Raw genomic sequence first — 27,893 nt, forward strand, 5'->3', positions numbered from 1 at the left:
TAGTTGATGAATTTTTCTTCTCCTCCCCAGTCCAGATTAGTCTCTCTTGCCCCAAGACTATATCTAGAACATCATTTATTACAATGTACCTTTATTACAGTGAAGTATGTGCATCTGTGTGTGTGTTATATCTACCAGACAAAGTTTTGATTTAACAGAGGACAGGGACCAGCAAGTATGGATCACATAAATATGTAGCATCCAATAAAGCTGCTAGACTAAGCTGACCCCTCAAAACTAAGTATCATAGAATAAAAGCGTCCTGGGTGAGGAATTTACTGAAGCAAGGGATAACAGAATAAATAGGGAATGAACGAAACCACAAAGACAATTTTGGAGAAAGGGAAGAAATGAAAAAAAATCCTAATAAAAGTCCCTCAAGGAGGATATGGATGCAGCAGAGAATCCAGGCTGCTTCAGACCTCTTCTAGGATCTCATCTGTTCTTTAGCCAAGACAATGCAAAAACAAGTAGAAGCATGTGTTGTAGATCCTTCAGGATGACCATGTTTAAGAATTACACATCTTCTTCTTTCCTTAGCGTGAATTCCACTTGTTCAACTAGATAGAGAGAAAGCAGAGACAGCCATGTTTCCTCCTCATTCCCTCCTCCTCCTGACTATATGCCTTCTCTCCCTGAGCTGGGTCCCATTCAGGATCCTGGACACCCAGAGGAAACTAGTGGAGTTTATCTGGAGCATCACTGGCTCAGTCTTGGAGAAGCTAAGATTTCCTGAGTGACGGAGTTGTCTAGTAGTGCATTATATACAAATACCGTAAAGTACCACATTTTCCAAATTCATGATGCTTGGCTACAGTACAGGAGAGGAAATAGGGAAGAAGGAAAAATTAAATAAAAAGCCAATCAGACAGACAAGTGTCAAGGGACCCTGGCTTGGAAATTCCTGCAGAACAGCATACATGCTTTAATATCTTACTCATTTAAATCTGGAAAAAGTACAGAGTGAGAGGATAGCTCCTAATCTTTTCTATTACTGCTAAACTAATTTTAGTCAGCAAAATTAAGAAACCTTTTATTTTCTTGGCAAGTGAATAAAAGGAGAACTTTAAAGCAGTGGGAGCTTTCAGCTTTCACTGAAAGTTACAGGTAGCTGCCAAAGGAAAATCTTATCTGGTAAAAAAGCAAGTTCAGCACTTAGCTGTAGAGCTATGAAAGTCTGAAGATAAGAAGATGTGGTATCATTTAATTAACAGCCACCCAATGATGGCTCAGAAGAGATTAATTCTGCTTCTTAAGAAGTTAAGAACAACCTTGGTCTCTACCAGAAAACACACTTTAACCTATGTTGTGCCTTTGCCTTCTTCCTCCCCTTTTGCCAGGCTTCTAAGATTTTCACATTCACATTTTTCCTCAGTAAAAGCAGTCTTTTAATTTTTTTTAAAAGTGCCTATTTTCAGTTGCTCAAGATATTTCTAGCAAGTTATAAACTTCTTGATTCTCCTTGTAAAAATAAGCAGCTCTCACTAATGATCTTTGAGAATAAAGAAGGAAATCAATTAACTCAAATTTCTATGTTTAATGAAAGAAAACAGTGTTCTAAAATCCAATGGGGATATAGGCGTACAAAATTTTTACTACAACGACTAAACTAAAAATTAAACTTTCAACTAAAACATAAAAGAAACTGAATCTCAAAGTACTAGATTTATGTAGAAATATATAGTGAAGAAAGGTGAATAAAACTCTCACAAGTTAATGAAAATAAAATGTAATTATAATATAATAAACAATATAATATAATATGAGTCAGGGAAAAGTAGAGCATGACACTTTGGTTTTTGTCTCTCTTCCTTCTTCCCCATTTGACTGCTTTTCTCCTTTGTCCCATGGAGGGTTTCTAACCTTGTCGAAGATGCTTCTTAGGAGAAAAAAGCATCTAATACCATTTATATGTGCTTGTAGCAGAGAATTCTGCTAAAATAGATTTTTTTTAAAGATTAATAAAGCCTAAAAGAGAGCCATAAATATTTTAGTACTTGAGTGACAACAAAAATGGGTGTGTATATTAATCTGAGAGAGATTCTTCTCCTGAGACATGATTCAATACACTGTATTGAAAAGGTATTACAGTCAGGTTCAAGAAAGAGTGAATTACAATGTCAAAAAGAAAACCTTTATCCAGTAATCTGCTTTTGTGGATGTGAATCAACATGATACTAATAACTACATAAAGCAAAACCATGTCCTAAATAACTCTTAAGTACACAGAGACCACATTATAGGAGAAATAATAAAATTTAATGTAGCCACTAGAGTATTTCCCTGGGCCAAGCATAATATTTTTTAAACACACAGATCTTCAACCTTACATAAACTAAGTATTGAGTTTAGTAAAATTGGTTAAATATACTCCCCTATTTATCCTTCCCTCAAACCACAGGGCAACCTTACAGCTTCCAAAATGAAATAGAATAAAATTGGGTGTCTACCAGTAACTGAAATTTTGACAGAGTGTTTTATTTTTATAGTCATATAAATATATTAATAGATTTATAAGTATCAGATTTTTACAGCTTTATTATTTCTAATAATAAAAGTAATAAATGGTTGTTACAAAAAATAATATTAAAATAAAGAACATCAGTAATACCACTAAACCTAGTATTAACACTATTAACATGCTGGAGTAGGAGTATAATCTCCCAGATATTTTCCCATCATATGCACATATGCCTTTGTGCTTATATATCTTTTTTTTTCAAAAACAGGACCATATTAGGTGAATTATGTGTAATTCTTTTATTCTCATAAGAATATGTAGTAGATAGTAGATATTTTTTCACATTAAGTATTTAAATCTACATGATCATTTCAATGTGTTGTATTATATATTTGTACGATAAAAATAAAACAGATCTCTTATGATGGGTATTTGAGATTCTTTACAAATTGTGCTATCATAATCAATGCTTCAATAAACATCTTTATACATGCCTCTGTGTACTCTATATCTTCACTTTCAAATTAAACATGAAATTTGTATCTCACAGATATTGGAGAAAGCAACATTTTTGTAGTCTCCACTGATTTCCAAGTTTTTCTTTGACAACTCTACACATGGATGAATTCTTGGACATACACACACACACACACACACACACAATATTCAGGAGAATCAAGGAATCATTTTTTAAAATGAAGGGCATATAGGTAACACTCCAAAATATAAATAGTAACTATGAAAGGTATTATATAAAATATAACACAAATTTAGCCCTGAAGATACTAGGCATTGTGTAAACATGACTATGGCATAATAGTGGCATTCTAAAAGGGTAATTTATTATGACTCTTTAAGTTTAAATACATATTAATGTATGATGTATGCTGAATGAGGAAATGTGCTTGGAAAAGCTATTATGACTTAAATATTTTAGATTAATACTCCGAAACCAAAAATTGCACACCCAGAATTTTAAATCACAACTACTCTAATTTTCCAAGAAAACAATGTATTGTAAATAAACATAGCTAGAAACAAAAGTATAGTAGAAAATATGACAAATAAATTCTCTATGTTCATGTTGATTACATTCTAGCTGGAAAGAAAACAAGTAACCAGGAAATATATTAATTAACAAGAACAATTCTAAGAGTGAAAGCTAATGGAGGTAGGGGAGGGAGCAACATCAGAACAGGTCATCTGGGGAGGCCTAATGAGGTGACATCTCATAGGCAACAAAATCATGACAAAGAGGCAAACATGAAAAAAATCAAGCAAGGGCATTCTTGGCATAAACACCAGCAGGTGCAAAAGTCCTGAGGTAAGAGTGAGTTTGGAAAGTTTGTGAGTCAGACAAAAGGCCAATATATCTAGAGATAGTGAGCAAAAGTAAAATATTAGGAGGTATGTCCATGAGGTAGGAATCTTCTAACCAAAAGTTGGCAAACTATTGTCCACATGCCAATCGGGACTGCTGCCTATTTTTATAGAACCACCAGCTATGAATAGATTTTACATTTTTAAAGGATTACACTTTAAATATTATTATAAGTTTATATTAAAAGTACATATATTTAATATAAGCATATATTATATATATAATATAGGGTGGGGGAAAGTAGATTTACAGTTGCTCATGTGAAAAATAATCCAACAATTAATAAATAATACAAGAATAAATTCTGTTTCTTATACTCACTACTGGAAACTTACTTTTGCCCCACCCTGTGTGTGTGTGTGTGTGTGTGTGTGTGTATGTGTGTGTGTAAAAGTCCTCTTGACTCTCAAAGCCTAAAATATTTACTATCTTCTGACCCTTTACAGGAACTGTTGGCTGCATCCTATTCTAGACTGTAGTAAGGAGTTTCTACATTAATCCAAGTATTGATATAACAGAAAAGTGTTAAAGGTTTCACATGGAGGACAGTGGTGAGGTACATGTTTTGAAGATGGTTCTTCTTCAATGCAGGGATTGGTTATAAGGACTGGAGGGGAGCACAGTTTGAGTTGAGGGCTGTCATCCAGGGGAGAGACATAAGTGGCTCAAAAGAGAGGACTTCAAGGGTAGAGGGGTTTGGAATACCAGCAAAAAGAACACCGCAAATTGTACTCTAACATCTAAACATGACTGGGATTAGAGCTCTCTACAGTTTCAAAACTGGAAGTCCAAGCTGAAGCTGTGAACATGGTCCACAGATGATTCAATGACAGGTGATTTAACCCCACCATTCATGTACGCTAGCCTTCTCAACAATTTCCTTGATTGAAGGCCAATTTCTGCTCAAATACTTCCAGAAATGAGAAATTCATTTGTGACATATAGCAACAAATATGGTGTATGCCTTCTTTAGACAATTCTGAAAAAGAGATCACTTAGCTGGTGTTGCTCACTCTGGGCACCAAAATTTTGATCCTAAAAAATAAGGGGTTCACCACTAGAGAACTTCTGGGAAAGTGATGAAGTCAGTTGTTAGAACTTCATGAAGATGTCACAACTTTCTTCTTATATCATGAATCATGATGTACTGCTAGCAGCGGTTCAAAGTTCAAAGATAGAGATGGAATATAGGGACAAAGAAGAAATAAAGGCAGGAGTAGGAAGAATACAGACCAGAACAGATTGCGCAAATAAAAAACTGAGCCCACGATTCAGGTAAGATGAGAGATGAATACCAGAACATTGTAAGGAAAAACAGAGAGCTAACTACACATAAGGAAGAAGAGCAGAGAACTAAGGAAATAGTTCAGTCTGGGGATGAACAAAAAGAAAGAAAGAAAGGAAGTCACCAGTGTGAACTGATCATTGCACCAAAATGGCATCTTTCTTACCAGTGATAATTTCATAAGCAGTGTTCATGTTTCAATTCTTATTCCCATAATGTCTTACAGAAAGGCTCAACACTGAAGAAATATAGCCACCAGCATACATATATAATTGATCTTATATACAGGGGACTGAGAAAAGAATTTTTTTTCTATGGGTTTTTTCTATGGGTTTTCTATGGGTTTGAATTAATTATTCAAATTCTTACATCTGGGATTTTACTAGTGTTGGAGCCAAATTTTTAGGCACACATCTCTTAAGTTATAATAAAAAGCAACATTTGATTTATATATATTCAATTATTCATTTTATACCTTATGATCTCCCCACTACCCATCCCCCAATCTTCTTCACATTTACTCCAGCTCAAGAGATTAATTTTACCTGAAACCAGGGACTTTGTCTTGCACACTTGGTATCACCCCAAGGGCAATCACAGTGCCTTCCCATTATAACAATTTAATGGAATATAGTATAGTGAGATATGATCTCAACCCAGGATTTGAGATAGTTAAATCAGATAGATAAATCTGATGTCTTCCTTTCACTACTTCTGCCTCTTAAAACACACATATGAACACAGAAAATTAAGCTGACTTGAAGATGGTAACATCTGCCTGGTCCTTCATGTATTTCAGCTAAATCTAGTATCTAACTTTTTTAAAACATACGGAAAGAACGAATCTCTGCTTTCTTTCTCTCCTTCTCAAGGTTTCTGACCAGATCTCAAACGCAGACCCCTAGACAAAGCATAGAACTATTTCTAGAGGAGTCCAAGTTCATCAATAAACATGTCCTTCCAGCCCCCATTACCAAGCCCAACAGTTCTCTAGGGAGTTTTTGAAATTAACTATGGAGAGAAGTTGTATTTGTTAGTCAGATGTGATTTTCAGCTTTTGAGGTTATAAACTTTTAAATAATATGATTATAGCAACTCCTTAGTTTTGGTCATCTTTCTCTTTGCTTCAGTAGTCTAAAAGTCCTTCATAGATTTTGCCTGAAAGCAAAGAATTTACCAGAATAATGCTTAAACTTCTAAATCCCATTAGCTTCTAAGGACCCCCAGTAGAGTAGGACATTAACTGAGTGGTCTTTTTAAATAAGTAAATGTGCAAAGATTTTATGTACTAATTATCCATCTGACTTGTTTCTTTTAAGTGTTAACAGGAGAAATAAATCCTCCTAGGCAATACTACTTTGACAAATGTATCTGTTCCTTGAATTAATTATTCAAATTCTTACATCTGGGATTTTACTAGTGTTGGAGCCAAATTTTTAGGCACACATCTCTTAAGTTATAATAAAAAGCAACATTTGATTTATATATATTCAATTATTCATTTTATACCTTATGATAGAGAACACATGTAATTTATATAGCAAGATCAAACCACGTTCTTATTGCAGTCCTTCACTTGTATTGCTGTCAAATTTGCTGATGGTGAATTGAAAGTAAGTAGCTATTAGGATGAGTACATTTCTGTTATTATTTGTGGCAATAGATATGATATAAAAAAAGTGGGAATTGAAAGATGAATTTCAATAGTTTGAGATGGTCCCATGAATAAAACAGCAAAATGTTTCATGATATTTAGTATTAGAATATAAATTGGTATTCTTTCATTTCTTCTCTTTTGAAAGATGTTCTGTTAATATAGATTATTATATTATAAAACACCTTTAAGAAGAGATAACAATAAAGAAAAGAAGTGATTAATTATGTGAGATCTTTGAGGCTTATTGTTGATTGCTTTCATTGTAACCCAAGCGGAAAATCCCGTTAATATGGCTGTTCTGATTATTCAAAATTATCAGATCTAGCTTTAAATACTGAAAGCAACAGTAGGGAGAAACAAAGTCCAAATTAATAAAAATAAGAAAAGAAAAACTTTCCCTGGTAGTGCAATGATCCTTATTTAAATGCTAACAAATCAGTCTGTTCACATTTTTCTTTCAATGGGTTGACCCCCAACTCTCTGAGTTGATAAATAATGGAAGAAATTAAGAAATAAATTTGGCCTCCTTTTAATGTGTCTTAGGTTTGCTACTGTGTCTTTTTTACTGCTCTCCAAGCAGAGGTAGCACAATCTGGTAAACATGTTCATTAAACAGCAGTGGGTACTGTTCAAGATGACACAGAGCATTCAAATACTGATGCAAACATCTTAATCCAAGCACATAGCAATAATAGACAAAACAGCTTAGAAAGAAAATCAAAAAACCAACAAGTTCAAACACAAGTTAAAGGCTTTGGTGACTGAATTTGTGAAAACTACAATGTGACCATTATGTGGAAAATTCAAGATGCTAATACTATTAGATAATACTAGATTGAGAGCCCCAGAGCTAGTCAAAGGAACATTAAATGGTAAACACAAAAACTGATAAACTATGTTAGAGTAAATCAACCTATTAAATATAAAAATAACTAATATTTGTGAGTTTTTATTTTGTTTGGTTAAGATAAGATACTGGTCAAAAAATAACAAGGGAAAGCAAAAAAATGAACAACAAAGGTGTACAAAAGTCTTTTTTATATTTAGGAATAAGCTATATAATTAGTAAAAATAAATATATATTTTATATATACATACGTATAAATACACACATATATAGTTAAGTATGTATGTTATAAATTTAAGAGTAATTACTAATAGAGTAAAATATAGTATAAAGTTTCCAAACCAGTAGAGTACAAAAAGAAATATGAAAATATAGAAAATATTTTTAATTCAAACCAAAGCAGAAAAAGAGTGCAAAGTTAGTTCCAACAAAGGAAATTAAGCATGAAGCAAAAAAGTCCAAAATATCAATTAAAATAAATATTAAGCTATTAATAGATCTATTAAAAAGAAGATATTATTAGGTTAGGTTTTTAACCCAATTTTTAAAGTATATTTTATTGATTATGCTATTACAATTGTCCCATTTCTTTTCTCCCCTTTATTCCCCTACACTCTACACCACCCCACCCCCCAAGATTCCCCCGCTCCCTTAGTTCATGTCCATGGGTCATACATATACGTTTTTTGACTTCTCCATTTCCTATACTATTTTTTACCTCCTCCTGTCTATTTTGTACCTACTAATTATGCTTCTTATTCTCTGTACTTTTCCTCCATTCTCTTCCCTCCCCCTCCCCACTGATACCCTTCCCTGTGATCTCCATTCCTGTGATTCTGTTCCTGTTCAAGTTGTTTGCTTGGTTTTTTTGTTTTTGTTTTTTCAGGTTCAGTTGTTGATAGTTGTGAGTTTGTTTTCATTTTACTGCTCATAGTTTTGATCTTCTTTTTCTTAGCTAAGCCCCTTTAACAATTCATATAATAAGCACTTGGTGACAATAAACTCCTTTAACTTTACCTTATCTGGGAAGTGCTTTATCTGCCCTTCCATTCTAAATGATAGTTTTGCTGGATAGAGTAATCTTGGACATACATCCTCGTTTTTCAAGACTTTGAATACTCAATACTTCTTTCCAGTCCCTTCTTACCTGTAAGGTTTCTTTTGAGAAATCAGCTGATAGTCTTATGGGAACTCCCTTGTAGGCAACTCTCTGCTTTTCTCTTGCTGCTTTTAAGATTCTCTCTTTATCTTTGGCAATTTAATTATGATGTGTCTTGGTGTGTTCCTCTTTGGATCCAACTTGTTTGGAACTCTCTCAGCTTCCTGGACATGTATGTCTATATCCTTCACCATTTTGGGGACATTTTCTTTCATTAGTTTTTCAAATAAGTTTTCAATTTCTTATTGTTCCTCTTCTCCTTGTGGCACCCTATGATTCAGATGATGGAACATATAAAGTTGTCAGAGAGGTTCCTAAGCCTCTCTTCATTTTCTGGAATTCTTGTTTCTTCATTCTATTCTGGTTGAATGTTTATTTATTCCTTCTTTTCTAAATAGTTGACTTGAGTCCTGGTTTCCTTCCCTTCACTGTTGCTTCCCTGTACATTTTTCTTTATTTCACTTTGTATAGCCTTCACTTCTTCCTTTATTTCACAGCCATACTCAATCATTTCTATGAGCATCCTGATTACCAGTGTTTTGAACTCCACATCTGATAGGTCGGCTATCTTCTCATTACTTAGTTCATTTTCTGGAGCTTTGGTCAGTTCTTTCATTTGGGCCATATTTCTTTGTCTTTGTACCTATAACATTGTAAGGGGTGGAGCCTTAGGTATCCACCAGGGTGGGGCAACCCATGTCGCTGTGTTGTGCTGCTGTATGTAGGTGAGGGGTCATAGAGGGAACAATGATGCTTGCTCAGTTCTCACACCACTTTCAGTCACTTCCTCCATTTCCCACAAGCAAATTGTGCCCTTCAAGGTGCTGCCCTGGTGCTGATTCCCAGGTGGGTGGGCTGGTATATGTTCTAGGATTTCATGGGTCCCTCCAACAAACTCTCCTGTGAGACTGGCAGTTTAGCCCACCACCACAACCCCCACAGATTTTTACAGCCAGAGGTTTTGAGGCTTTATTTCCTGGTGCTAGAACCCCAGGTTGCACAGTCTGCCTTGCTCCCCAGTTGTTCATCTCATTTTATCCAAATGAGAATGTGAGACCTCCCCATCTACCAGCCACCACCTTGTTGCACATCCTCTCTACCCTGGCTACCCGTCTCTGCCCCTCCTGCCAGTCCAGATGAATGTTTCTTCTTTGACTCCTTGGTTGTAGAACTCCCATACAGTTTGATTTCCTGGCAGTTCTGGTTGTTTTATGTTTTTAAATTACTTGTTATCCTTTTGGTTGTGCAAGGAAGTGAAGCATATCTACCTATGCCTCCATCTTGGCCAGAAGACTAGATTTTTTTAACCCAGTTTTATGCTGCTTTTATGAACCACATTGAAAATAAAAGAAAAAAAATTAAAATAAGGAATGGAAAAATATATCTTGCAAATAATAACCAAAAGGAAGCTAGAGTGGCCATAGTAATGGCAGAGAAAATTTTTTTTAATTAATAATAATATAGGAAACGCTACATGGCAACAACAAGAATAACTGGCCACATGGCTCAACTGATTGTAGAGTCATTCAGTGAACTGAAGGGTTGCCAGTTCAATTCCTGGTCAGGGCAAATGCCTGGGTTGTAGATATAATCTTTGCATGTGCAGGAAGCAACCTGCTGGTGTTTCTCACATCTCTCTCTCTCTCTCTCAAAATAATAATAATAATCTATCAAGAAGAAAGTATTATCCAAAGGGCATATATGCATAACTCAGACACAGACAACAGTATGGTGATGGCCAGAGGGAAGAGGGTCAGGGGCTAGGTGGAAACAAGCAAAAACTGGGAATAATGAAAACATCTATAATAGTGTCAACAATAAAAATAAAGAAAAATTTTTTAAAGAAAATTTTAAAGAAGATATAACAGGTATATACTGATATATATCTACCTGTAGATCCAGTATATATCAGTAGATACCTACACCAGAATTAGATATGTACTTAGGTCAGTTTAAAATATATTTTTTTATTATATACATATATACACACACACATACACACACACATATACATACATACATATATACACACACACATATATATTTTAAGCTGACCTACATACAAGAATAAATTGACACATCCAAATCATTTTGGATAATTTTAATAAAGGTCAATCAGGAACTAATAGTTTGACTTTTTTCTTTAAAAAGCATGCATTTAGGTGATTGAACAACAAAATCACAAAGTTCTCCAAGCTTAGAAAGGTGTATGTATTTGTTTTTTTATTTATACATATATATACACATATACCAAGTAACATACTCTTTTCCTGTATACATGGAACATTTAATTACAAAATTATGCAGTTCCTAGGTCCAAAAGGAATTCTTAAAATATTTTTAGAAAAAAATATCATTTCAATCATATATTCCATTATGATTAAATCAGAAATTAATAATGAAAAGATTATTAAAATTAAAATGTGGTAATTTTAAAATGTACTACTGAATAATTTGTGAATTAAAAGGGAAAGCACTGTAGAAGTTAGGAAACTTTTACAATAAAATGATAATATAGGAGTACATATCAACAGCTATTAGATAAACCCAGCATGATAATTCAAAAGACTTATTAGCACTTTGACATTCCTTTCCTGTCCACAGACTTCAGGCAGGACTACAATGGTGGATCAGAGAGTTCCCAGAATGGTGAATCTCCAAAAGGAAGATTATGGGGACTCAGTCTCATTCTCCCTAGTAGCCCACTCACCAGAGTCTGACTCACTATGAGTCTACTTTCCCCACTTGAGCATCTATCAAATGTCTAATACAATTTTAATGAATAGTCCAATCAAGATGGAGGAATACGTAAACATGCCTCACCTTCTTACACAGCTACAGCAAAAATTACAACTAGACTTCAAAACAAATATCATTCAAAATTGTCAGAAAACTGTGCTGTATGGAAGTCCAACAACCAAGGATTTAAAGAAGCCACATTCATCCAGACAGGTAGGAGGGGCAAAGGTGCGGAGATATAGAGAGGTGTGCAGAGGTGGAGGGGCATGGAGAGGCACAGGGAAGCACGGAAACATGGAAGGGGTGGTCCCACATCTACATGTGATGGATAAAAATCAGGAGGTGTACCTCAGAAGGAAGGGATTACAGCCCCAGACAAGACCACGCAGCCCAGGGTTCCAGCACCAGGAAGATAAGTCTCCATAACTTCTGGCTATAAAATCCAGTAGGAGTTGAGGCAGCAGAAGAAACTTTGGGATTCTCAGGAATCTTCCCTTAAAGGACACAAAACAGACTCAGGAGTTACGTAGATTCACCCCCTCTGGGATTCAGCACCAGGGCAATAGCTGGAAGTGCACCAGTGGCATAAAGGAGGAAACTGAAGTGACTGACAACAGGGTGAGTGCTGAGAGACAGCTTTTTCCTGGGCAAAACTCCAGAGACCAGGCAGCGGCATTGTCCCTTTTCCAAGCTCACCCCCATACAGAGCCACAGAGTGGTGACACAGGTTGCCCTGCCCTGGTAATTACATAAGGCTCTGTCCTGTTCATCTTAGTCAGCCATGCTACTAAGATAGGGAGTCAAAGCAGCTCTACCAAATGCATAGAAACAAACACAGGGAGGCTGCCAAAATGATGAGACAAAGAAATGGGGCCCAAAAGAAAGAACAGAACAAAACTCCAGAAAAAGAACTAAATGAAATGGAGATAAGCAACCTATCAGATAACACTGGTTATCAAGATGCTCAAGGATCTCACAGGGTACTTAACAGTATAAAAGAAGACCCAGGCAAAAATGAAGATTATATTAAGTAAAATAAATTAAAAACTACAGGGAACCAACAGTGGAGGGGATAAAGTCAAGAATCAAATCAAAGATTTGGAACATAAGGAGGAAAGAAAAACATTCAATCAGAACAGCAAGAAGGAAAATGAATTCAAAAAAATGAGGATAGGCTAAGAGCTTCTGGGTCAACTTCAAACGTACCAACATCTAAATCATACAGGTGCCAAAAGGAGAAGAGGAACAATAAGAAATTTAAAACTAATTTAAAAACAAATGAAAGAAAACTTCCCCAAGCTGGTGAAGGAAATAGACATACAAGTCCAGGAAGTTCAGAGAATTCCAAATAAGTTGTACCCAAAGAGGAACACACCAAGCCACATTATAATTAAATTGCCAAAGATAAAGAGAGAATCTTAAAAGCAGCAAGAGAAAAGCAGACAGTTATTTACAAAAGAGTTCTCATAAGACTGTGAAATGATTTTTCAAAAGAAACTTTGCAGGCTAGAAGGGACTGGCAAGAAGTATCCAAAGTGATGAAAAGCAAGGACCCACAAACTAGACTACTCTATCCAGTAAAACTATCATTTAGAATCAAAGGACAGATAAAGTGTTTCCCAAACAAGGTAAAACTAAAGAAGTTCATTATCACCAAGCCATTATTATATGAAATATTAAAGAGAATTGTATAAGAAAACGATCAAAACTATGAATATTAAAATGGCAATAAATCCACACCTACCAACAATTGACTCCAAAAAAAACAAACTAAGCAAACAAGCAGAACAGGAACAGAATCATAGATATGGAGATCATTTGGAGGATTATCGGTTGGAAGGGGGAAGGGAAAGAAAGGGGGGAAATGTGCAGGGATTAAGAAGCACAAATTGGTAGGTACAAAATAGACAGGGGGATGTTCAGACATCACAGGAAAAGGAGTAGCCAAAAAACTTATATGCATGACCCATGGACATTAATGAAGGGGGTAGGGAGGGAATTGCTGGAGGGCATGGGGTTACCAGGTGGAGGGGAGCAAAGGGAAAAAAATTGGGACAACTGTAACAGTATAATCAATAAAATATATTTTAAAATAAAGGGGTTTGTAAGTAGAAAATGGAAAAAAAAATTTAAATAGTACCAAAACCTAAAAAAAAAAATTGATGAATAACTACTATCTGAGGTATCTGATTTCAAGATATAGCACAGAGGAATAATACTCTTAAGGAAAATATCAAGACATGTTTTGGGAGGGAAAAAGAAAAGTCTTCCTGAAGAACCTGATAAAATAGATAAATAGGGAGCTTCCTATTCATAACTATTTTCATCTGGGGAAAATTATTCCAGAAGGATATTTACATTCTATTGTCCTATCAATATGGAGAACAAGGTAACACTAGAGAAAGTGAGAGGAAAGAAAATAGAGTTTTCAGCCCACAGGGAATGCTGGAGGGTCACGCTGTGAAAATAACTTGCAATCAACACAAGTTATTATTGTAGCAACAAAATATGGCAATGGCTATGGCATTACATGACAAGCTTCCTGAATCTTTGGAAATTGTTTCCACATTTAAAAAAAAAAGTAATTCTTTGTTTTTTAAGAGTAAATAAATGCAATCTTTTGGTTGAGGAGGAAGCCTCCTCTAGAAAGGATAGGGTTCAATCTATAAGCAGATACATTATTTTGGTGGTCAGAAAAGGGAAATAGTCAAAAATATGCTTTATCCATCAAGAAATTGACTATATACATTTACATGTGTATATATAAAATCCCATTACATGAATGATTTAGATATATATAATAAATATATTTTATATATAGTAATCATGTAATGGGATTTATATATATAAATATATATAATATGTGCTATATATGTATAAATGTATACGTCAAAATCCCATTACATGAAAGATCATCTTGCTTAAAAAATCTCTATAAGTATTTGCCTTCATTTTGTGCATTTGCATTTACCCCAACAACGTACTTTTCATCTGAGCATCCATTATCATATTAGTGAAGACTTACTCTTTCATCTCAGACACCTCTGGGAATGTGGTCCAGAAAAAGTAACACTTAGTGAAAAAAAGGAGAAATCAAAATTCTCTCTTTCTAGGAGTATAAAGAAGTGTTGGGTGTTGAGCTTTGTCATCTGCCTCTTCTGGTACATGTCATGGCTATAAGCCAAATTTATGAGTGGATAACATTGGCTTATGCCTTCTTTAATTTCAGGGTTACCAATAGGCTCTTGGCTTCCCAAGCATTTCTCCATTGTACCTAAAGTAGCATTGTACCTTATAGTTAAACCCAACTGTCTCCCCCATTTGTCATAAACTTACTGATAATCAACTTTCTGACCAGTGACCTTTGGAAAATTTTAAAGGATACTAGTTAATAAAAATTCTCAATCTCCACTTAAAAACTGTAACAGTGTCCTTTAACCTAATTCAATAGCTCAAGAAAGTAATAGAGTAACATTTCTAGGCTGAATCAATACTGCATTAAAGAAAGGTGCTATCATTGAAAAGTTATGAATACAAAACAGCTCAATGATATATTAGTGTCATTGCTTACTGTCTCTTTCAGTTTGCTTGCATTTCTGAATACAAGCAGAAAAGAGGCCATCTCAGGTTCAGATTTGTCAGTAAGATCCTGTTGGTGTTCCATTCTGCCCTGTGTAAATGCATTTTACATCTTCCACTCAAAGCACTACAGGTACCAAAGAAGCAACGTAAATATCAGAATGACCATTCATGTATATTTGGTATTTGTTAGTACATTCTCAGAGGGTTCATGTTTTAAAAATCATTTAGTAACTTGTTTATCAAAGAAGGCAAATTATTCCTGCCAAGGCTCTTTTTGCTTTGTGATCCAGGAAGTCATAAAGCAATTTTTTCAAGGTTACTTAGTATAAACTTAGATAAAGTTTTCAAAAGTTAAGCTTTTTAAACGGTCCATATTATTGATACAGAACTCTTATAAATCAATAAGGAAGAGACAAATCCTAAATAAAACCTATATTACCCTGTGGTAATGCAGATTTATTAAAACAGGCATCCTTATCTATTGTTGTTGAATAATAAGTTAACAAAATCCTTCTGAGAAATAATTTGGTAACTTCATACCAAAATCTTTAAAAATGTTTTACCCTATGATAAAGCAATTTCACATCTACGAGTTTACCCAAACAGGGTGAAAAATTTCAGGCATAGGTGAAAATGTTGATGTACAATCTCTGAAAGTATTAATTATATCATCACTAGATTCCTGGAAAATTAGACATTACACAAGGAACAAACAATAGGGGATTACCCTGAGCAGGCATATCCAGCACAATATCTGGCATGTAGGAAAAAAGAAAAAAAATCAAAAAACATCTATTGACTGGTTAAGTGAATGTTCATTTTACAAACTAGAGCTACTCAAAATAACGTCCACAGATTGGCAGCACCAGCATCCCCTGGGAGATTGTTAGAAATGTGCACATTTGGGGGCCAGCCCCAAACTTTTGGGGTTAGGGCCGAGGAAACTATTTTAATAAGCCCTCTAGGTGATTTTATAGACAAAGCTTTGTGAAACACTAGGCTAGAATACTATGCAGTCTTCAAAAATGAAAGTCTCAGCTTCATTATGTTTTTAACAACTTTTTCTACTTCAATTTCTACCAGCAGAGTAAGTTACTTAAGATTCTCCCAGTACAAGACTAGCTCCCAGCTAAGCCTATGTTCCTCTCAAAACCAAACACAGATTGGAGATGAAGAATAGTGAAGATTTTATTGAACTTCCCTTGTCAAATTTTATTAGGATCCCTGCCAGGGACTGTGACTGAAAGTCTCCGCATGTAAGAGACAGAACTGTGTTGAAATTCTGACTGCACTATGTACTAATTTGGAACCTTGAACAAATTATTTAACTTTCAATTTCTTCAGCCATATAATGGGGCTAAAGATACCTATGTGCCAATGTTTTAGAGTCTATAAACCTTGGATATAGACTCTAACGAAGGATGACATATAAAGTTCATAAAGGTCCTTGAACAGCACGTATTAAATCTTCAACAGATATTAATCTTCTTTCCTTAGATCAGTGCTTGTTTCTTTACAATACTGTATCTATGCTTAGTAGGTAGAAAGTTATGTAAAGACATATGTTACCATTTTTGGCATTTTTCTCAGTGTTTGACACATGCCAGAATGGTCACAAATACTCAATGATTGATTGATTGACAGCCATAATGAGTCAGAGTGAGGCAATGTTAAAGAATCCAGTCCTTGAACCTCACTGCACAGCATTAAACCACTTGAAAGAGAGGAGGAATACGTAAGCCTGTTACCACAGTAAAATTCACACCCCTTACCGCACGCTGCTTTCCTCCACTATCTGTGCTTTCCTTTTTCTAAATGAGATCAGATCTCTTCAAACATCTGGCAGGCTGCCTCTAATGCAGAAAAACCCGGGATGATATTTAGCAAGCCATAATAAGAGATAACACACAACTTCCAGATGTCCTCCGTATTGGCAAATGAAAGTGTTGAAAACACTCAAACATAAAAACTGAAGGAATTTAGGGTTTTTTCCCCCTAATTGGCAACACAAATTGAAAAGATGACATTATGAGACCAATATCAACATGGAACAAAAAAATCTATCAAAATATGGCACCAAATCTTTCTTTGGGAACCCATTACAAACCAGAAGTTTTTGTGGAAAAGAGACTCTATCCTTCAACATAATGAACTCTCCACATTGTAACCTAGTTCTTGTGAGAAGAAACGCATGCATACACACTCTTAGAGACTGTGTGATGCAAAATAAGAGCAGATGGACAAAATTATTAAGTACTTACTAAGTTTCTACCACTAGAGCAGTGCTGGGGGCTGTGGGGGAAACAATGTTCCTATCATTGCAGCAGTGCTTGAGGGGGAGAAAAGAAGAAAGTAACGTAAAGAAAAGAAAAGAAAAGAAAAGAAAAGAAAAGAAAAGAAAAGAAGAGAAAGAAGAGAAGAGAAGAAGAGAAGAGAAAGGAAAGGAAAGGAAGGGAAGGGAAGGGAAGGGAAGGGAAGGGAAAGGAAGGGAAAGGAAGGGAAAGGAAGGGAAGGGAAGGGAAGGGAAGGGAAGGAAAGGAAGGAAGGAAGGAAGGGAAGGGGAAGGGAGGAAGGAAGGGAAGGGAAGGGAAGGGAAGGGAAGGGAAGGAAAGGGAAAGGAAGGGAAGGGAAGGGAAGGAAAGGGAAAGGAAGGGAAGGGAAGGGAAGGGAAAGGAAGGGAAAGGAACGGAAAGGGAAGAGAAGGGAAGGGAAGGGAAGAGAAGGGAAGGGAAGTGTAGGGAAGGGAAGGGAAGGGAAGGAAGGGAGAGGAAGGGAGAGGAAGGGAGAGGAAGGGAGAGGAAAAGAGAGGAAAAGAGAGGAAAAGAGAGGAAAGGAGAGGAAAGGAGAGGAAAGGAGAGGAAAGGAAGGGAGAGGAAGGGAGAGGAAGGGAGAGGAAAGGAAAAAAGAAAAGAAGTAAGACATGGCCCTTGCCGTGAATGACCTTCTAGACCAAAAAGAGGCACATAAGCATGTGAATAAAATGAAGAATTACAGACACCTTCATAAAGATTGGATTAAAACAAAATAGGAGCACAGAAAAAAAGAAGGGGTCAATTCTGCCAGTGGGAGGGGGAGGGAGTTGCTTAAGTGGCTTTTCTTGAGGTAAATATCTGAAAATGAATGGGTCCTCAGGAGCCCTGCTATTCAAAGCCCGGTCCCTGGACAAGCAGCATCAAGTGAGAGCTTGCTGGAAATGCAAAACTCAGGCCTCGCCCCTGATCTACTGAATCAGAGCTCATTCTTACATTTTAACAAAACCCCCAGAAGATTCATTGGCACAAAACTTTTGAGAAACGCTAGTCTAAAGCAGTTTCTAAGGAGCATTAGAGAAAGAAAACTGGTTGTAGTAGGTTGATTACATGAAATGAGATATCAACATAGTGCAGGCCAAGTTAAAAACTGAGATCCATAATATGTATTCAGCCAACATATGTACTTCATTAGGATTGTACAGTGTTTTAAGCATTGAGAAATCTCAAAAAGAAATCCAGATTTCCTGCTTCTTTCAGGGAAAAAAAAAAGACAATTTTGGCCAAATTGGACCCCCATTCCCATATGAGATTGGAGAGCAAGATAGAAAGAATGTCAGTTTCAGACAAATGTGAGTTCATGATTACCTTCATTTCAGCCCCCTTCACTCATTGTCATTATTACCCCTCATCTCCAATAGACAATTGAGACTGTGACCCTTGGGACCTCCTCTGAGCAAGGACTGAATGATGAGTAAAAGAACAACAAACTAAGTAGAATATTGAATTGAGGAAGGGATTCTTTTTTTGAATATGTCTTAGGCTGTGCAGAAAATGCCAACAGAAAAAGAGAGGGTGGATATGTGGGAGAGAGGAATAAGGAACATGATTCTAGAAGAAGAAAAAAATATGGAGATCCTATCAATAACACAGACAGGCTTTAGCCTACCTCTCCCTCTGAGGGACATGGAAGCAGAGGAAGTGGGTCAGATACCATTTTTCAGCTGCCTACACAGAAGACTAAAGAGTTTCTGCCTGAGGCAAGATACTCTACTGAACAGGAAGCAGAAGTAATGGGAAATTCAGAAGAGTAGTGAATATTCAGGTTAGCAACCCACTGCAGGTACAGGAGCAGGGAATCACTGAAAGAAGAAGGTGAATTTTCACCTTCTTGGGAGCCCTGCTGAAGTCAGCGAGCAGAAAAGAACAGCAAACTCCATGACAGTGTGATATACTGGAGATCTTCCCTCCAGCCACATTGAGTATCACAGGAATGAGAAAGTGGATGTTTGGATGGGCCTTTGTTTGCAGGGTGAATACAGAAGAAGGTCAGGTAGGTATGGATGCTGAGAGTGTTGATGAGGGTGGCCGAAGGGATGTCTCATGAGGTCCCAAGTACAGGGCAAATGAAAGAAAATGCTGAAAGTGATAATAAATCTGCAAAGGAAGAGGAATTCAAAAAATAAGGGATTTAAAAAGTCAACCAGCAGTCACTGGTGGAGCTAGAACTTGGACTCAGGGCATATGACTTCAAAATCTATATTTTTTCTGCTGCAATGCTCCAACTCTGTGAGTTGCACAGAAATACAAACATAAGTCTCCACTTTTCTGACATGGCGCACGTGGGTTCTGTTTGACCTAGAATCTCTTGTCAGAATCACTAGGAAGTCATCTGTATGTAGTTAAAGAAATGGGGTGCTTTCATTTCTGTTGACTCCTGTTTCCCTTTGATTTCTCATTTCCTCATGTCAGCTGTTTTTTTATATTCTATTAAAGTCTTCAAAGTAAAACAAGGGCAGGGATATTTATATATCATCATTTCTAAACCTGCCAGCCAGAAAGAGGACAAATAAACAACTGTTACACAAGTTCTGTATGTTGTTATGAGACAGAACCATCAAATTCCTGGCTTCAAATTACTACCTTTGCAATTATAGAAATCTCTATTGTGCATCCTGCAAATTCATTAAATATCATGATGACAATAACCATTATTTTTCACTCTTACTATTAACACTAAAACATTTGAAACTTCAGAATGTAAATATCAAGAAATACTACCTGAATAGGGGACCCACTGAAATCAAAGAAAAAGTGATTTTTAAAATATACTTAATTCTACTTTATATCAGTCATCATTATTGTCATTAATTGATTACTTGAATTTACAAGGTGCTTTTTTTTGCCCAAATGACTTTCTCATGCTTTATTTTACTTCACTGAGTTCATGTAAGTGACCATAAAATGTCATTGCTATGTGTCTATTCACTCAATCATCCAACAATTAAAAATATAGGAAGTGCAGACTTGGAAGAAGTATTATCCCTGACATGGAATGGGTTTGCAGCAGTAATAGAACAAATTCTCAGTAAGTGGGAAGTGTTTATACCCAGCTTTAGCAGTTCAGGAAATTTCCAAAAAGGTAGATGAAAGAACTGAAGAGAAAAGAAAGGCTAAGCAATGAAAATATGTGTTCTAGGCCACATAAAAGAGGAATTTTAAAGAGAATATCTTTAAGTGTTCATAAAAAAGAATTATCTGGAAAATATTTGTTATATTATTCTCATTCTCAATTTTTAAAATTGACCCAAATGACTCATATTAACATTCCTGATTCCTTTTCTTCATGTCCAGCAAGTAAGTAGATTCTTTCATAATTTCAACCAAGAAGCAACCTGATTTTGATTGATTTGGATGAGCTATCTCTGACCCAAGACTGTGTTAGGTGCTATAAAGTTAAAATGGGTGTAAAATACAATTGCAGCATTCAGAGAATGTACAATTTGGCCTTAGAAATAAATATTTTTATAAATAAAAGTATAGATGGGCAGGACTTCTGCCCATCCCTCCAGCTCTGTCTTTTACCACATTATTCAACCTATGCACCATGAACACAGAAGAACTCATGATTAATTCAGAAGTTTGCACTACAACAACGCTCCATGACTTTGCTCATACTACAGACTTTGTCAGGAATAACTTCATTTTCTACAGATGCTTCTACCCACCCTACTTGTAACACTTGCAATTCAGGCATTGTCTCATCTATGAAGTCATTTTTTATCTATATCTTTTATCTATAATGAAAGAAATGACTACTCTGTCTCCTTTTCCTCTGTTATATTCTACCGTGGCTTCTGTAAACTAGCACCTTCAGAATCCAGAGAAAGCAAATTCAAGGCTGTATGACAGAGTTGTCCATCACTACAGGTAATTGGTGCTCAATTCTCTGGAATCTTCTGAGAACATTTATGAGATCAATATTCCAAACTGTCCACGAGGGGTACAAAGGAGAGAAGCCTTTATTCATGCATGTGTTCCTCATTGTTCCAAGGTGACCTGTGGGCATTAACTCAGCCACATTCCATGTTGCACTTATCTAAATGCTGAGCACATTTCTCCTCATTGGTATCAAAAGATCTACAGGGAAGGAAGCAAAAGCATGTAGCTTAGGTACAAAGCAAAACAGTATCAGGTTACTCCTACATGAAACCTGTCCACATCTATTGCAATAGTTGGGCCTGGTCACCACAGCAGAGCCATGAGTAAAAGTGGGGCTGAGAATGTGGCATGAAATTACAACCATGATTATGGATAATTTATGAAATGGTTCCCCAGCTTGTCACACATTTCACCACAATAGTTCTGATGTAGCCTGTGACAGAAAGTTATATAATCTGACAGACAGAAATGCTCATATACAGGATATATATTTTCTACATCCACTAATTTTTATGTTTCAAATGAGTTATGTTTTGACTTTGTCTAATTTCTTTCAGGCTCCAACCTTTTGACATTCATAATGTATTTTCCAAGTACTATTTGACAAGGACACATGTCCCTATCTCCTTTGTAAACAACTGATGAACCCACTTTTATTATTTTTCTTATATCTCTCCTACAGTAACAGAGCTCAAGGACTAATTTAGCCAAACCTAAAGCACATCTCCAGCCCCAAAATGGAAATGTCCATCTTGCTTTCTAGTGGTATCTTCTGCCTCTGTAGTCATCTATTTCCTTTCCATCTACCCCCTTTCCAGCCCCACAAAGAAGTTTATCTTCATAAAAATGTTTCCCTTAATCCAATCTGTAATAAATTTAGTTTGAGCAAAAAATGATATTTTCCAATAAATAATATAGTGCCTTAGAGTTAGTTTTTCAGCATTAAAGTTATAATTGTGTATGAGCAGGGCACAATGAAGATTTGTAGGCTTGTTTTCTCAATTCATTTGCCTTCTCTGAATGTAAGAAATTCTTAAACTCTGCCTGGATTAAAGATAAAAAAAGGTCCATGAAGGAATAAAATAGGGACTGAAGTGTTCACATCTGGCTTCATCCCCCATGATAATGTCTATTCCTGGTGAGAAGATATAAGCAGTTCAAAACCAGGCTAGGAAGATTTCTTGGACAAAATTCTCATTCTTTTCTGGAAAATGACATTACCAGATGTCTTTTTTTTTCTACTCCCATATTCCCTAAATAGATCAAAGCTTCAATAGAAATAAAAAGGAAAGGGGTAAGGAGGAAGGAAATGTCTCTAAACCCTGCTGGGAAACAGGCCCATCAATGATCTTGATGAAGTAAACCAGTGATTTCTCAATAAATTTACACCCAGCCCTTCTAGAAACCATTTAGAAGCAAGAGGCAAAGCCAGCCCTATTTTCCTTTCAAAGCCTAAGAATTCTTATATCTGCATAAACATTTTTAAGAGATTCCCAGTAGGTCCAAGAGAAAGTGTTTTTCTTTCTCACCCTTCAAGACAGAACACTCTCAGTCACCTGGATAACATCTGGTATTGTATATGTCCAAACATACTACCCCTTCTCTTTCTCATTCAGGAAGTGCTAGGAGGCCAATGGATAAAGTTTCTGGCTTCAATAAAGTGGGGAAACAGCAAAAAAAATTTTTAAAAAAAGCCAGACAAGGAAGTTTTTCAAAGCCTGTTTTTTTGAAGCACTTTACTAAATATTGCTAAGACCAACTGAAGTGGCAGAGATGAGAAACTCTAATTTGCAAGGAAATAAGCCTGGTTGATTTAATACTTAGCATAAAGTGCCTGCCCTCCTGACTACAGTATGTACTAGATGGAAGGAAGGGAGGGAAAGAGAGAGGGAGAGATATTTTAGTTATCACCTACTATGAGCCAGGTGATATATAAAATATTTTCATATTCATTATCTCATTTTAGTCCCCCTAATTGTTGTGTGATGGCCTGAGTGTCTATCAATGGAAGGCTATTAAATTGCAGAGAAAGTCCATTTTTTGAGAAACATGATAGAAAATCTATATTAAAGACGAATGTGTAAGATAACCTTAAGCCACTCACAAAATCTCTTCATGCCTTTGTACCCTAATCATTAAACTGAAGGTGCCAGCCTAGAGAACATTTAAGGTTTAATATACTATGGCTTATTGATAAATTTTAACAGAAATCTACGCTTTGAGCCACATTTCCATCCCTTCTCCCTTCCACCTCATTGGTGTTATCAGCATATATTTCATTACGCTAAATTCTATAATTTATGCAATAGCAAGTATTTCAGCTAGAGAGATGAGAGTTGTCCCTGGCTAGTCAAGGACTAGATGGCAGAGGCCACTTCCTGGGAAACTACACATAACATACATGGAACATTCAAGACATTTTTCCTGCAACAAACCCTATATTCTAGTCTGAGATCAGATAATTATGCACCAACAGTATAATCCCAAGAGCTACTGTGATCACCTGTTTTTAAGCAAGTTCCAGGTGCTGTGGTGTTGGGCTCTAGAACTTCGACTTGAACAGGGAACGAAGGTCATAGGAAGAACTATCCACTCCAGTAATGGATCCACATCATTCACTCTCCTTGTTTTTCTCCCACAAGGACAAGTCTACTCACACCCAGGCTTCTAAAGCAGAAGAAAATTTATTTGAAGAACATGGAACAAAAACTAACACAGATTCTATCCCTGGGCACAAAAGAGGCTATGGCCCCAGCATTCTCCAAAGTGAAGGATGTGGATGGTGGCAGATGCTGTGGAAAGGGCTGCTCCTGGGCCGCAGCCCGGCCGTGCAGGTGCCCTGCCTCATGACTCCTATCATAAGGAGACACTAGAGTTGTATCTCAGGCAATTATTGAGACAGGAAATATGCAAAAGTCATCAGGGACAGCCTTGTGTGTAACATTTAGCATTCAGTCCTTTTCTCCTATTCTTAGGGTTAAATAAAAGTGATAGCAACAAAGTTAATGAATTCTTAGCAGTGAAAATCACAGTGCTAATTGCTTTACATGCTTTGCCTTATTTAAATTGGGCAATAACCCTCTCAAGGAATTACTTATAATTATATGCCTTGCAGTGTTATTATCACCTTCATTTTATAGGTAAGAAAACTCAGTATAAAAGAGGTTAAGCCAATGGCCTAAAGTTATATTGCTAATAAAGACAATATTAATACTCACACATTATACTTTGACAAAAACGGTCCTCTCTGCAGACAGGGTCTGATGTTCTAGGTGTTGGAGGAGCTTATTTTAAAAACATATTCTAACCATTTGAATGAGATTTATTGGACATAGAGCTTAAGAGTTAGAGGTTTGCAACCAGCCTATTTCCCTTCCCTTAATTACCCTAGATGGTGTTCTGATTGCACACTTGGACCCTGTCTTCTTTCTATCTCAGATTTTTGTTTACTTCAGGGTATAGTAAACAACGCTAGAATTCCAAATCTTGCCCATTAGGTTGTTGACATGGGAAAACCTGAACAGAAACCCTGACTCCAAATGGGTGTTTAAAGTACTGTTGGGTAAGTCATGGAGAAGTAATGTATAACCAGGAAACTATAGTTAGTAGTACTGAATTGCATATTTGAAAGTTTCTAAGAGAATAAATCGTAAAAGTTCTTATCACCAGAAAAAAGTGGTAACCGTTTATGGTGATGGATGGTGACTAGACATTGTGGTGATCATGTAAACAAATATTGAATCATTTTAAAATATACCTGAAACTATAGAATGCTATATGTCAATTGTACCTTAATAAAAAATAAAAACACCAATGGGTCACTGCAGGTCAAGGCCCCATCAGATAACCCAGTGATACATTTTTTTAAATTTTTCTGCATTAGGTGGGGTGGAATGAGAGCCCCATTTACAGGCTCATTTCTGGTAGTGTGTTCAGTTTCTCTTTTTTGAGAACCAGGCATCATGTTGCCGTCTCTCATGATGGCCATGGGGGAAAATGCAAAAGTTGCTGGTGGTAAAATGATTATAAGTCTCATTCTGACAATGAATGTAATTTAAAGAGACAAATAAAATTCTGGGAAGGGGTGTGTGTATGTGTATAGATAGATAGATATAGAATATATATATATATCTCGTATTAAATATAGAAGAGATGAGTATGCATTATATAGGTAGACCTAGATATAGACATATTCAAGGACATAGACATTGATATTGACATGGATATGGATATGGATATAGACATAGACATGTGTTATCAGGGTTCAAATCCCAGCTGGCAGGTTCCAGGTCAGATTACATACACTTCCTGAAGTTATCAATCTGTAAAATGGGAACTATGATTAAGGGGGTTTATAATCTTAAACCTGCCTCATAATTTTAGTCTTCACTCTGTGGGACATCTTACATCCCTTTCTATTTCATGATATTTTCTAGATTTTATGCTTAGGATATGGTTTGTGGTCCAAATATTCACTCTGTAGGATCAGTGTGATTTTAGCACTAGCTTTTTCTTTGATGTACTGATGTTAATGTTAGAGAAGACATTACTGTTCTGGGTTTTATCCCTGGAACTGTAATAACAGGAGCCCCTTGATCCAGAGAGGAATAATTTAACATACTGATTGGCTAGGGCAAATTTGCTAATTTCTCAAGGACCTAAACATAAGGTTCTAAATAAAATTCCAAAAATAATAACTACATTATTTCCCCCTTTTTCCCTCTCTTACCAATGGTCCCAATTGTTTGTTTTGAGATGCGGGATCATGTAATGATTGGGAAAAGCTGAGTTGGCGGGGAATCTATAAATAGATCTTTTTATAAAAAAGGAGCTCCAATACTAATGCTACATGGAAGGGATGTGGGCCAGTTAATTGGGACAACTGTTACTCAACTCCCATTATTAGTGACATAATTAAGCCTCATATTTGTTAGATTATCCTGTTTGTGTGGTGGTGTTGTTTTTTAATTTCATGAGGCAAAAATCAAAATTTATGTGGGAAATCTCCAAATTTTTAGATACTGGCATCCATCTAAAATTACGTTTTTAATAAGGTGAGGACCAAATATTTATGTCAGCAAGCCTCGCACCGCCCCTTCCAACTTCTGATATCAATTATGGTAAGTGACGTCCCCCCTGAATTGGGTGCCAGCGAACGCCTCCACGCTTCGCGAGGGAACACGCCTCTCACGCCACGAGCATGGCTGCCCCTTTTCCTCAGTGAAACTGCGGAAATCAGGCCCATCGAAGGGGCGCCTTGTACCAATTTTAAACAGTGCCTATTTCCTAGTTCAACTGAGGGTCAAGGGAGGTCCCTCCACAAAATACTAAGTAGTACTTGGTGTGTATATGTAGTGCGTTCTATGAACATTTGTTTAGCTCCTTCTTTAAGCTTTTGTGATCACTTTCCAATGAATCTTCAAGTCATTCGTCAGGGATTCCCATAACGAATTAAATCTCTTTCTGGAAAGAGAACTGAGGGTTCACCAGCAAACCATATTACAATAGCAGCTTTGAGAATAGACTCCTATGTGTGATTAGAATATTACAAGGTGGCTTTTAAACCCAATAAATACAAGAACTCAGCCTGCAACTGCACGCATTTTGTCAGCAACAGGGAGAGGGCTGTCCTCAGAACACCTAGATACCCTTTCCTGTATTTTAGAGGAACTTCCATCCAAAATGTCATTCATCTTATGCAGAAAATGTGGATGCCATCCTTTCTCAAGAATAGATACTAATTATATGTCCTGTCATATCAAAACACTTCACTGTGCTTGTATAGGTGACTTAGCATCTGAGCTGAAGCATCTACAATGTCTGGAGTATCAGCAGCAAAATGATGAACCAGCATCAGGCACAGCCTAAGGTTAATGCAATAACAAATGTTAGTACAAACAAGTACTCAAAGTCTGAAATCGTTTGAACCCAGAATACGGTTCTAATTATGAGGACACAAACATACAGAGTAAGAGAGAGACTTCAGTTGTTTTTCAAAAATTGAAATGGTTCTGATTAATTCTTCATTTGTTTGTGGTTAAATCAAATTCTTTGAAATTATAAAATATGGTATGCCTGCCATAGTATTGTATCATGTTGGAAAACCTGCAATTTTCTTTTTTTTTTTTAACTCTCATTTTCATTTAGAGTTAAATGGATTCGTCCTAGCAGAATTTTCAGCAACATGTCAGAGAGGTAATAAAACCAAAGGCAAAACAAGATCAAAAGCTACTTCCAATGAATAACTTTTTAAACATGTCCGTAGTTTGAGAGATTGGGTGGGTTTAGCTTAACGTTCTGTCTTTAATTCCAGATGAACTGGCTCTATGAGGAGCGTGTTAAATGCCATCAGCTCTTTGTAAATATGCTCAGCCCAACTTATAACTATTTTATTTCATGCTATTTTTCTTATAAGCAGCTGAAATGTGGCCAAAGGCAGGACAAAATATAAAGAAAAAGGTAGAAAAAAAAACTTGTTAAATCAGAAATTGACATATAAGCCAGGCTACAAGGGAGGCTGCAAACAGCTGTACATCTCAGCTTCATATGATCATGAAACTCACCATCTTTTCAAGTATATAGGACAAGAGC

This window comes from Pteronotus mesoamericanus, unplaced genomic scaffold (assembly GCF_021234165.1).
Source record: "Pteronotus mesoamericanus isolate MK-2021 breed Mesoamerican mustached bat unplaced genomic scaffold, CSHL_Meso_final scaffold_54, whole genome shotgun sequence".
NCBI classification, from domain to species: Eukaryota; Metazoa; Chordata; class Mammalia; order Chiroptera; family Mormoopidae; genus Pteronotus; species Pteronotus mesoamericanus.